The sequence below is a fragment of the Cicer arietinum genome, chromosome 4 (genome assembly GCF_000331145.2).
Source record: "Cicer arietinum cultivar CDC Frontier isolate Library 1 chromosome 4, Cicar.CDCFrontier_v2.0, whole genome shotgun sequence".
In the NCBI taxonomy this organism is placed as follows: Eukaryota; Viridiplantae; Streptophyta; class Magnoliopsida; order Fabales; family Fabaceae; genus Cicer; species Cicer arietinum.
This window is the reverse complement of record NC_021163.2, coordinates 52,155,302-52,168,109: the sequence shown is the minus strand read 5'-3', so window position 1 is coordinate 52,168,109 and position 12,808 is coordinate 52,155,302.

Genomic DNA, 12,808 nt, shown 5'->3' with positions numbered 1-12,808 from the left:
TTATAAATTTATTATAAATAATTGTAAAATAATTTTATAATTTATAAATTTATTATAAAATAACTTATAAAATAATTTGATAATAATATAGATTATAAATTATTATCAAATTGTAAAATAATTTATAAATTTATTATAACATAACTTATAAAATAATTTGATAATAATATAAATTATAAATTATTATCAAATTGTAAAATAATTTATAAATTTATTATAAATAATTGTAAAATAATTTTATAATTTATAAATTTATTATAAAATAATATTATCAAATAGATTTTGGAGATATTAAAGAAATTGTGGAAGGAAGATGAGAAGTTGTTGAAAGAGGAGGGGTACTCTCATGAGGTACACATCAGCTTTTTGGCTGATGTGGATGAAATATGTTGAAGTGGCAAAATACGATGATGTGACAAAATATGATGATGTGGCATCGGGAGTCTATTTTAAATATATATAATAGATATGCCAAAGGGAATAATACGAATTTAATTGAATTGCACCCAAAAAAGGATGAGTTAACCCAAGTTTTCATTCTCTTGTACTTGGATTAACATTAGTAGGTCTAAGCTAAGATGAAAATGTGTTTACAGTCCAATCTTGAAGTTTCTTTAATGTTCTAAGATGTATATCCTCTAGAGAAAATGGTCAAAGGTCTTCCAACGTTAAAAGGTAAACGGCATGGAAAGAGGGAGAAGAGTGTCTAACCTACATGCATTGATACACACATTTATCTCTAATATATTCATCACAAAATCTTTAGAGATGGATATATTAAGTCCCTCCTAAATTAGAGACAAACAAAAAAATTCATCTCTACAAGCTATATTATATCACTAACAAAAGAGAAGAAACAAAAACTAAATTTCATCTCTATAGAAATAGAAATTATGGTATATAGAAACAAATAATAAATTAGAATCACCAACTCAATTGAAACTAAATTCAAAATTATAGTTTATAATTTGTTTAACAAATTCTTAATCTATTACATATGGAAATGAATCACAATTGTTTGTCTGCTTACAAGTAAGATAAAAACATCAAATTAAATGCCAGTTAGTCTAAAATTATTCCTCTAGTTTCAAGCGTTTCAAGTTCCTCCAACTGCTAAAGAAATACAAATAAATTGGTGAGATACTTCGAGTTCTGAAAAATAAAGGGATGGGTAGTTTAAAATATCACTTTCATGTATATGCTTAAGAATATGAAATTATAATAGATCTCATTACAATTTTGAACCTATGCATAACCTCAAATCTTTTCTTTATAAACAAGGAAAAGTCGCTCAAGTGGTTTGACTAAATCTCAACCAGCGTCATGATTGTTCTCCTCTACCTATTGTTTCATGCCTGGAACAACCTGAATGTCCTACCGTGAATAAGTTCATGCATGATCTGATTAATGATAATGTAATCCACTTGTGATGCTATGTATGCAAGGCCTTGGTACCATATCTCATTACAATTTTGAACCTATGCATAACCTCAAATCTTTTCTTTATAAACAAGGAAAAGTCGCTCAAGTGGTTTGACTAAATCTCAATCAGCGTCATGATTGTTCTCCTCTACCTATTGTTTCATGCCTGGAACAACTTGAATGTCCTACCGTGAATAAGTTCATGCATGATCTGATTAATGATAATGTAATCCACTTGTGATGCTATGTATGCAAGGCCTTGGTACCATGGTTTGAAGTGCATTATCACTCCATAATGCTCATAATAACTCTAATATATTGAAAATCAAGTGGAGATTAAATTCTAAGTCCCATATTAGAGTTGGACGAGAGGCAATTTAGTCAGAGGCACAACTCCCAGTCAGAGGATACGTGTCTACAGGATACGCGTCCAGATGATGTATTAGAGGATATGAGTCTAAAAAATGTATAAGAGGATACGTGTCTAGAGGATATATTAGAGGATACACGTTTAGATGATATACAATTTAGTCAAAAGAATCTACATTATTGGAAAAACCATCACTGATAACATTTACTCCACCAACGTATTTGAATGCATCCACATTGTCAATCAGTCTGTTAATATCTTCATCACCGCCTAGCTATGTTCTTAAATATCTTTAGGTGTGGAGTTCTCCATTGTATACATGGATGATTGAACTAATTGGTTAATCTAGCCTAATAAGGGAGTTTAATTTTATTTGATTTTGTCATGGTGGTGGAAGGCTGAATAGAGTTGCGGCACGAATTTGCCTGACATTGTCAAAAGATATATTGACTATTTTTTTGGGTATAGAATGAGGAAAATGAAAAAGAAAGGAAAAAAAGAAAGTCACTAGCTATGCCTCTTCTGAATTTTTTTCTTTTTTTCAACTTAATTTAAATAACATCTAATGTGGGCAAGTGACAAACATGTTACATCATTATAAAGTTCCAACTCAACAAAAATTTCGGAAAAGATCAATGGTGGTTAAAAATAAAAAAATAAAAAAATAAATGTGAGGGTCCAAATTGCTCACTTTAAATTAAGGGGATCAATATCGTACAATTAACAAATTTGATGGGTCAAAAGTATATTTAAATCAAATTTAAGTATAGTTTATCGTAAATTTAAATATACACTATTGATTACTATTTCCCTAAAACAACTGATGTTTATTTATTTAATATCTTATAGAGATATTGAAAGTTGATTTAATAAATTGAGAATTTTGATATGTGTCATCTTTTTATTATTATTTTTTAAATCAGATGCATCTTTTTTATTCATTGATTTAGATATATGAATATTTTACAGTTGGATCTATACATATTTTTATTCTATTTATGTTTAATGGTATAATATTATATTAAATATATATATATATATATATTTTAAATATTATACATAACATGAAAAATAGTCTTATATATGTTTAATCCCTGACAACGTCATACACTAATTTTTTTTATAATAATAATAATAATAATAACACGTTCCTAATATTTTAAATATAAAATTATTAATATTACAAATAAATATAATAACGCAAGCTTAATTGAATGCATATTTATAGTTTAATTGGTTTAACTATTTAAGAAATATATAAATGAATTTTTTTGCAAAAAATTACTTGAATAGAGTAATTAATTAATTTGTTTAATTTAAATTGAAATGATTTTAAATTGTAAGAAATATTTCATAATGAAATATTTTATTTTCATATAAAAATATATTCCTTAAAAAGTATTTTAAATTATGAAAATTATTATTAATAACCGTTATACTATTTATCATTTTATAACTGTCTCATAGAATTTGAACTATGTCTTTTAAGTAACAATTCAATCAATTAAAGTTTTATAAGTTTATTTTAAATTGCATTTGCCGAGAAGTGAGAAGTTAACTGTTTTTAACTGTTATTTTTTTTTTTTTTTCAGAGCATGAATTGAAAAGTTACTAAATTTCATCTAGAAAGAATTAGGGATGACAAAATAACTCGTATCCGCAGATATCCATTCAAATTCGCTTGATTTGAGTGGAGAAAACTCGCTTCTGATTGGATGCGTATGCAGATTTTCCTCGAAATTAAATTCAAGGGCCGAGACGGATTTGGGGTGGTGATATCCACCCGCACCCGAATCCGTTTCACAAGTAATATTAATGTAATTTTTTAATTTTATATACACATATATTGAATATACTTAATATTTTTTAAATATTAAAAATTTTAATCTTATCTCTATAGAAAATATTTTTTAATTTTAGAATGAGCGTGGATGTGGACGGAGAAATCCGAACTATGTTACGGACGGAGATGAGGACCTTAATTTTACATCCGCTATGAAACGGATGCGTGTGCAGGTTTTTCGTGATTAGTCGAATGCGGGAGTGGAGGATGTAAAAACCACCTCTGCTCACTACAAGAAAAAAGAAAGTTTTGCGGCAGTTAAAAAAAGGGTTTGCGGCGGTTGTAACTGTTGCAGTTTGATGTTTGCGACGGTTCTACAATTGTCGCAGATTCGTGCGTCGCGAGGCCAGTTTGCGACGGTTCACAAAACAGTCCTTCCGACCGTCGCCAAAGTTTGTGACGGTTCTCAACCGCCTCTAAATATATTTTGCGACAGTTAGAACCGTCGCTAAAACAAACTCAAATTTATTTATTTCTGCACAATTACGACAGTTATCAACTGTCGCTATATTTACTTTGAGGCAGTTTGAACCGTCGCAAACCTAATAATTTAAAATAAAATAAAAATATGATACAACTTTTTTCCTATTTTTAATCAATTAAAATAAAAAATAATCATAAATACCATCTACATAATTTAAATACATAATTAATAACTATTGTACCTAAATCCAATTTATATAATTTTTTCAAAAGAAATAACACAAATTCATACATTGAAGTTAACTAAAACAATAAATAAAGTAGTTTAAATATTCAAAACATTAGTGGAGTAGCTAACAATACAAAACAACTCCATCAAACTTAGAAGTTCATCCAAATATCTAAGTTTTTCTTTATGTTTTGTTTTTTATTTCATCATTTGAGCGCGATGTTGTTTTGATAATCATCTTAGTTTTAGTATAATATTGTTTGGTTTTCTGTCTTGTTGTGATGTTTGTTTGGTTCATATTAACAGACTTGTTATGTTCCATTATAGAGATTCAATCAATTATATTGGCGTCTCAATGTTATAGTATCATAGACGTGAGTTTTGTGAAAGATATTTCCAAAATATATATATTTGGAATGATATATAATTAACTCAATTATTTGATATATACTCTTATTGATGGACAACAAAATGGTGTCGTTTATGGTTAGAGGTTAAATCTAATTGATGTTAATCACTATGCGCGGGTTCGATTATTGAAAATGATATTTTGAATTTTTATCTGTTGTTAACGGAATAAAAGTTAAAATTGCAACAAATTACAATGGTCGGATTCGAACCAACATGTTTCAGAGACAAAAAATAACACGATTTTCATGTTTACATGAGTCAAATTTATGTCAAAAACATATATGAATCATTTCTTTTTTTCTCTAGTACACGAGAATAAATGAAAAAAATTTATTTTGTAAAACTATCATTGATCGATATGCTTGATGTCAATGTGCAATTCGCATTCAATATACATAGATTGATAGGGGTGAATCGAACTTAAAGTTTAGTATGACACACGCATTTTAAAATTTATTTGTGCAACTTTCATCGTTGTTAATTTCATCTTCTTTTTGTTTAAGATTTGTAGCATACCTCCAACAAAAGATCGAACAATCTTTAAATTTGATTTTCGATTATGTAATTTATTTATAGCCGCAACTTTTAAAGGAGATAGACTTTGTTGACTATGGTGAAAAATACACAATTAATTAAATTATATGTTCATGGCATGAATATATGAAAATATGAAACTTGCTTTTGTTGTTGTACGTGAATATTGATCATATATGCATGGATATCAATAATGCACTGCCTTATTATTTCATCATGTATAATTACGTATTTGTTTTCGACATTTGACTCTAAATAATTTTTACATGTTAAACTTGGATTTCATGTATTGAAACAAATTAAAAATGGGGAAAAATTATATTAAAAAACTTATATATATATATATATATATATATATATATATATATATATATATATTATATATATATATATATACTAATTAGACCAAATTCATATTATGACTCTTGTATATTAATATTCTGTAATTTTTTGACAAATAAATGAATGATTTAGAAACTACAAGTTTGAGAATTTTAGTGGACATGAATTTTTACAAATATCAAGTTTATGCTTAAATTCAAATTGTTACTTCAAGTAAGAAGTTGTTACATGTAGAATTGATTAATTAACTCATATTATATGTGCATGATAGAATGAAAGTAATTGTCAATTTCTTGTTTATTTTAATATTAAAAATAATTTGGGTATATGTTTTAAAATTATTGTAAGTTGATAAATGTTCATGGAAGAAAGTAAAAGAAAATTTTAATGATTTTATTAATTGTTTATTTTCTATGGTGATACTTATTTGAATTTGTCATAGAACATATTTAAATATGAAACTTGAATTAACAAATATAATTTAAGATACATGTATTAGTTATAATATAACTATGAAGAAATAGTTTCTTTAGTAGAAATAAAATGAATTCTTATTTGTTAAACAGTAGATGACTTACATGTTTGGATCCACTTTATGATAGTTGATTATGAGAATTTTTTATGATCATTTTTGTTAGCTTGTGGAAATATATATTTAATACATTCAATGTATTATACTTTGGGCTAAGATATATTGAAAAGAGAATTAAAATTTTAAATCAAGATGCTTATTAAATATCGTAAAAGGTAGAATGACATACAAATTTGTGTATGTGATAGTTGAAATGCTTATAATTGTATGTGATACAATGTGAAGGGATTAAATGGCCAAAGTGTCATTATTTGGTTATAGTTGGTCAATACTATCAAAAATATATAAAGGTGGATGATTAATGCATATTCAAAGTTTATTAAAGTTGAAAGGAATTTGCAATTCTTTGATGAAAGAGTTGATAATGATATGGTGTATTCGGATATGATGTTGAAGTCATTGAAGATATTATTAAGGATGTGATACAAGTTCATATCTAAATAATCATCAATGGTGAAAATCATCAACTCACACTTGACTAACATCAAGTCTTGAGTTCAATGATGAACGTATACTATTAAAGCGACTGAAATACTCAACAATAGATACATCTCAAAGGGTAAAAATACTTGGATCATAAGAATTAATATGGTAGGGTGATTTTTCCTTTTAATGGACATATAATATATATTTGCTAAAATGCATAATAATTGATGCATTTCTGATATAATCTACCTATATGAGAATGAAGTGGGCCGCTTCATAGAGTTCAAATGAATGACTCTATAATTCTCATGAAAAAGATATGAGACACAAGACCTTGTTAAATGTGTTATCTTTATAATTCGATCAATAATACCGATATTTCATGTGTGAGTTATGCACACTTGTTCTAATGAATGGTTGATTCAAAATTTATCTACTAATTTACTCGGAGATGAGTGAAAAATAATTTAAGCAATGATTCAAATCGTAAGATATCTTTATCTGAAATCATAAGATTTTCCAGAATAATAAATTTAGATATATTATGAAAATGGTGAGTGATTGTGAAAGATATTTTCAAAATATATATAAATGATATAATTAACTCAATTATTTGATATATACTTTCATTGATGGATAACAAAATGGTGTTGTTTATAGTCTACTGAATAAATCTAATTGATGTTAATCACTATGCGTGGGTTTGAATCTTGGGAATAATATTTTAAATTTTTATCTATTGTTAACGGAATGAAAATGAAAATTGCAATAAATTGCAATAGTTGGATTCGAAACAACATCTCTACCAAAATGAATGAGCACCAACCATTTGACCAAACATTAAAATAAAACCTATCTAAGAGTTATTTTTTTTCACCAAGTGACATGAGTTACTCTATAAATAGATACACTTTAGAGACATAAAATAGAATATGATTTTCATATTTACATGAGTCAAATTTCGGTCAAAAATATTTTTAAGTCATTTATTATTTTCTCTAGTACACGAGAGTAAATGAAGGAACCTCATTCTATAAACTATCATTGATCGATAGGCTTGATGTGAATGTGCAATTCACTTCAAGGATTTCAAAGTATCCTGAAAAGGGTTCGCCGGTTAACCCATTTGCATCCAATATACATAGATTGGTGGAGACGAATTGAACCTAAAACTTAGCGTAATACACATGCTTTAGAATTTATTTGTACAACTTTCATATTCTTCTTGTTTAAGATTTACAACATACCTCAAACAAAAGATCTAACAAGTATTTATAGACACTTTAATAATTTGTCACATTTGTTGATATTTTGTCTTTTTTTGTTATTAACCAAAATGTGATAAATATCTTAATAGATTAATCTCTTTTTTATTTTAACAACTTTAAATATGTATTGTTCTCGATTGATAGAATCTATAATTTGTATACATGATATATATATATATATATATATATATATATATATTATATTTTTGGTATACAATAGTTGTTAGGATTAAATATACTGTAATTTTCCTCTTAATTTATAAGTTTATAGTTGCATTTTTCATCCTAATTTTTCAAAATAAGTATTTTGCTCGTGTATTTATCATTACTAATTGCAATATCCCCTTTAATATAACAAGTTATTCTAAGATTATCTCTGAGTTAACTTACTCATCCTAATATATGTGATAATAATTAAATTTCATTAATTCAACTTTTAATTATTGTAATATTATATTGATGATTAAACACGATGTTTTATATAAATTTAAAATTTATAGCAATATAATTTGACATAAAGATTGTCTTATACGCTAAAACCGTTTACAATCCATTAATTTAAATTGAAAACATTAATTTAAATTATTCAATGAAATGCTAATTAGTTTTTAAATATTATAATAATGTGTAGAGTTAATTTATTCAATAAAAAATTTATACTTAAATGTTGAATTGATAAATTTTTATAATGAAATATTAAATAAAATAATTCAAATTAGAGTTATTCTTGGAATAACTTGATCTACCATCCCTTAGAGTAAGAGGCATTTCAATTTAAAAGATGGATGTGGTGGATAATACTAGGAGTACAAAGGACGAGTTTGTGTGTCCCTTATTCGGTCTCAATAATTGATCATGTAAAATTTTAAACTCTAATATGTCCCTTAATTCAATCAAACTTGATTAGTTGCAGGTTTATTAAGAACATGAAGAAATAAAGACGAGATTGGGTTGGTCCCAAGACGAGACGTCAAATAATAATCCTTAAACTTTTTTTTAGAAAAATGATTAAAGATAAAGAAACTCATAATATGTCACATATGGTTACCACTTGCCAATTTATTCAATAGTAGTAACTCATAATATTATTTTACAAATTATAAATTACTAAGTTAGTGATTTGTTTTTTTAGAGAGGGTGAATCAATAATAACCTAAAATAATCATTTGTCCTTAAATTAATATTGGATAGAACGGGTAACCTGAACCCGGTTCTTTTCTACCTTGTCCTTAATTTTTTAGGACCAGGTCAGACCTATCCCATTGTTTACAGGACAAAACGGGTTTGCGAGAAGGATCGGGTCTTGTACACCCTAGATAATATCGAGTGAAAGGGTTGTAGGGCCCTAGTGATTCCTCAAGCCTCAAGGAGCAACATGACGAACTAATATGAGATTCGAGTTAAGTCATGTGAAATATTTTGAAGAATCTATTTTAATTTTAAAAATTGAACTTTTAATAAAATAAATAAATTTTTAATAATAAAAAATTATTTCAAATTGTTATATTTTTTATCAAATAAATCATAAAAAACTCAAACTAGTTTATTTATATTATAAATAACATATCAATATAGTTTAAATCTAATATCAACTTCTAACTACTTAAAAAGAATCGTCATTGTAATATATTTTAAACAAATTCATCAACTAAATCTTTATATTATATTATCTACAAAAGACTTTATTATATTATAGAATAAAATTTAGATCCTCTCACCACTTGAAGGCCAAGTGCATTTAGATTGCACATACAAAACATTCTTTTTATAACAACGGAGCCGAGGCCCAAATAAAAGAAAACAATTACAAAGAGAAATTAAACGAGAGAAAGATACATCTCTAAAATCATTAGCTAAAATCTACTAAAAAAAACCCCAAACTCAACAGAATTAGCACTTTGAGGTTTAATCTTTTTTTTTAGAAGGAGGTTTAATCCTTTTGTTAACAATATTAGTTTTTCATTCAATGTCATAAAAAAGTAGTATTAGTTATTCACGTATAAATAAAGAAGATGTCGGCATGATAAAAAAAAAAAAAAAAATTCATTAATCCATTTTGAAATGTAGATAAATTAATTAATAAATAGCTATACCATAGAACCAAAAAAAACTACCTATACCAAAGTCAACCCGCAAAGATAAATGATACTGCTCTTATTTTGCCACGATTGACTTGATCCTTTATGTGTAATCCAATTTGAAAGTTTTATCTTATACTCCATTTCTGCATTTATATCCTCATAATTTTATAAAAATACTAATTATATCTTCAAATTTTTTATATATCATTTTACCAATTCAAAGTTTTTTTGTTTTTATTTTATTTTTTTCGGAGTTAGAAAAAAGATTTTTGATAGGTAAAAGTTTTTCAATAACTTCTAAAAAACTTTTTCGAAGAATTCCAATACACAATTTATTTCTAGAAAACTTTTTTCAAATTTTTCGGTACAGAAGATTTTTATCGAAAAAATTTTAAAAAAAATCGGTACAAAAATGAAAAAATTATACTACCGAAAAACATCATTAAAAATGTTTTCCGTACAGTCCATAAAACTTTCTAAGAAAAATTCCTGGTACACACAATTTTTTTTCTTCTATACTATAAATAATAATTAATACCATAAATAATAATATTAATTAATACACCATACCATAAATAGTAATATAACATAAATAATAATATAACATAAATAATAATTAATTAACATACAATAAATACATCGTTAAATAATTAATACACTATAAATAATACATCATAAATAATTAATATATCATAATAATTAATAATTAATACATCATAATTAATAATTAATACGCCATAAATCGTGTCTTCTACTTGTTGGACGAATTCTTTCATTCTTCCTACAGTTTTGCCGTCTCTACCTCTAGCCCTACCCACTAAAAACAAATTAGTTAAAATCAAATGAATTAAATAAATACTAATATAATGAAAAATTAAAACAAAAAAATAATTTAAAAAATATTTTTTAAAAAAAATTCTAACAACTACCGAAAAACTTCATCCACAAGTTTTTCGGTAGCTTCCGAAAATGTCACGTTGAAGTTTGCTGATAGTGTAAGTTTTTCAGAAAAGTTAAAATAAATTTTCCGGTAGTTCCAGAAAATTTCGAAAAATATTTTCGAAAATAGTATTATGTACTGAAAATTTTTTTTTAAATTTTTCGGAGTGAAAGTTGTATATCAGAATTTATTTTTTTTACATTTACTCTATTTTGAAACTATTAAAATGAAAAAATAATATATATATATATATATATATATATATATATATATATATATGAAGGTTAACATATTTAAATTACATAAAATATTAGCATATTATAATTGAGTACAAAATTGATTTTTAATTAAATTAATTTTTTAAAAAGCTTTGGTCTAACCAATATAAAAACATTCGATCTGGGTAAGCATGTCAGAGGCTACTCTATATAGACCTCTAGTGGTCGATCTGGCCTACTTCTATCCTAAGTGAACTTCATCCTTTTATTTATTTATTAATTATAATAAATTAATAAAATAAAAAAACTAACATACAAAATATGTCCATTTTATATATATATGAGATATGATTATAAAAAAATTGCATTAAGTGGTTATATCAAGTAGTTTTGTAGATATCTCACGAGAATTTTCCTAATTTGATAGTTTTGTCTTAGTCCACTCATTCTACTTGAGGGATCCAAATTCCAAAAATATACCAAGTTTTGAACGAAAAAAATTATATTTGGGAATATATTTCCTAAAGAGCAGGTTGATTAGGCATTTGGAAGTGGTGGCTAATAACTTGACTAGTAATCTTTGCCCCGTTGCCATCCCTAGAAACAATGATAACTTACTAATTAAAATATAAGTTTTACTTTTCATAATATATATATATATATAGTTATTTTATTCAATAATAAAATGTTAATATATTCATATCTGAATATAATATTAATACTTAATATAGCATAAGTGCTTATCTCAATCAATTTTCATTAGAAAAAAAAAATCTCAATCAATTGTCGTTATAATAAAAATAAAAATATATTCTTTTAAACAAGTTTATAATTTTATTTACTATATCATTATTATAACTCAACATTTGGGTTTATTTTCAATTTGAGTTAATTATTATTATTTTTTTTGAATAATATGAGTAACGAAATTTTCTTTTGCAGTTATGTTTTTTTTTATGTCTTAGAGGAAATGATAAATTTCAATATAATTAACTCATACAATTATATAAAATTCCAGATTCGAAATCGAAACAATGTGCCTAACTTAATAATATCAACATTTCATAATTGAACTAGAACTTAAAGATATTTTGTGTAGTCATTTTTACATTTTATGTTTTTATTCTCTCTTGCTTCTTGCATTCATATGTTGTTTCTCTTTCTGTTCTATGAAAGAGGTTTTTCTCTCATGATATTGTTCTTTTTCATTGTGAGTGACAATGATGTTTTGTTTTGGTTTTTATTTTTATTTTTAAAGTTATACATGAATGCTATTTATAAATTTCTTTTCATTATTTTTTCTGTTCTATAAAGAAATCATATATGATTTTTTTGTGAAGAAGAAAAAATACAGATATAAATTTTTAAATAAGAAATAAATAAAATAGAAAAGATAAGAGTATGATAGATAGTCAAGTAGTTTTATTGAGTTATGATATTACCAATTAAAAAAGTTTGCAAAAACATATTTTGTTATGCAAAATATATAGATTTATAGAAATTAAATATATAGATTTATAGCACATTAATATGAGAAAATTATGATTCAACTTATTTGATAATAAGAAATACAATACTTAATATATACATACACACACACACACACACACATATATATATATATATATATATATATATATATATATATATATATTATGTATAATCTACAACTAATTAATTTATTATATATTTTTTAATTTAAGATAAGT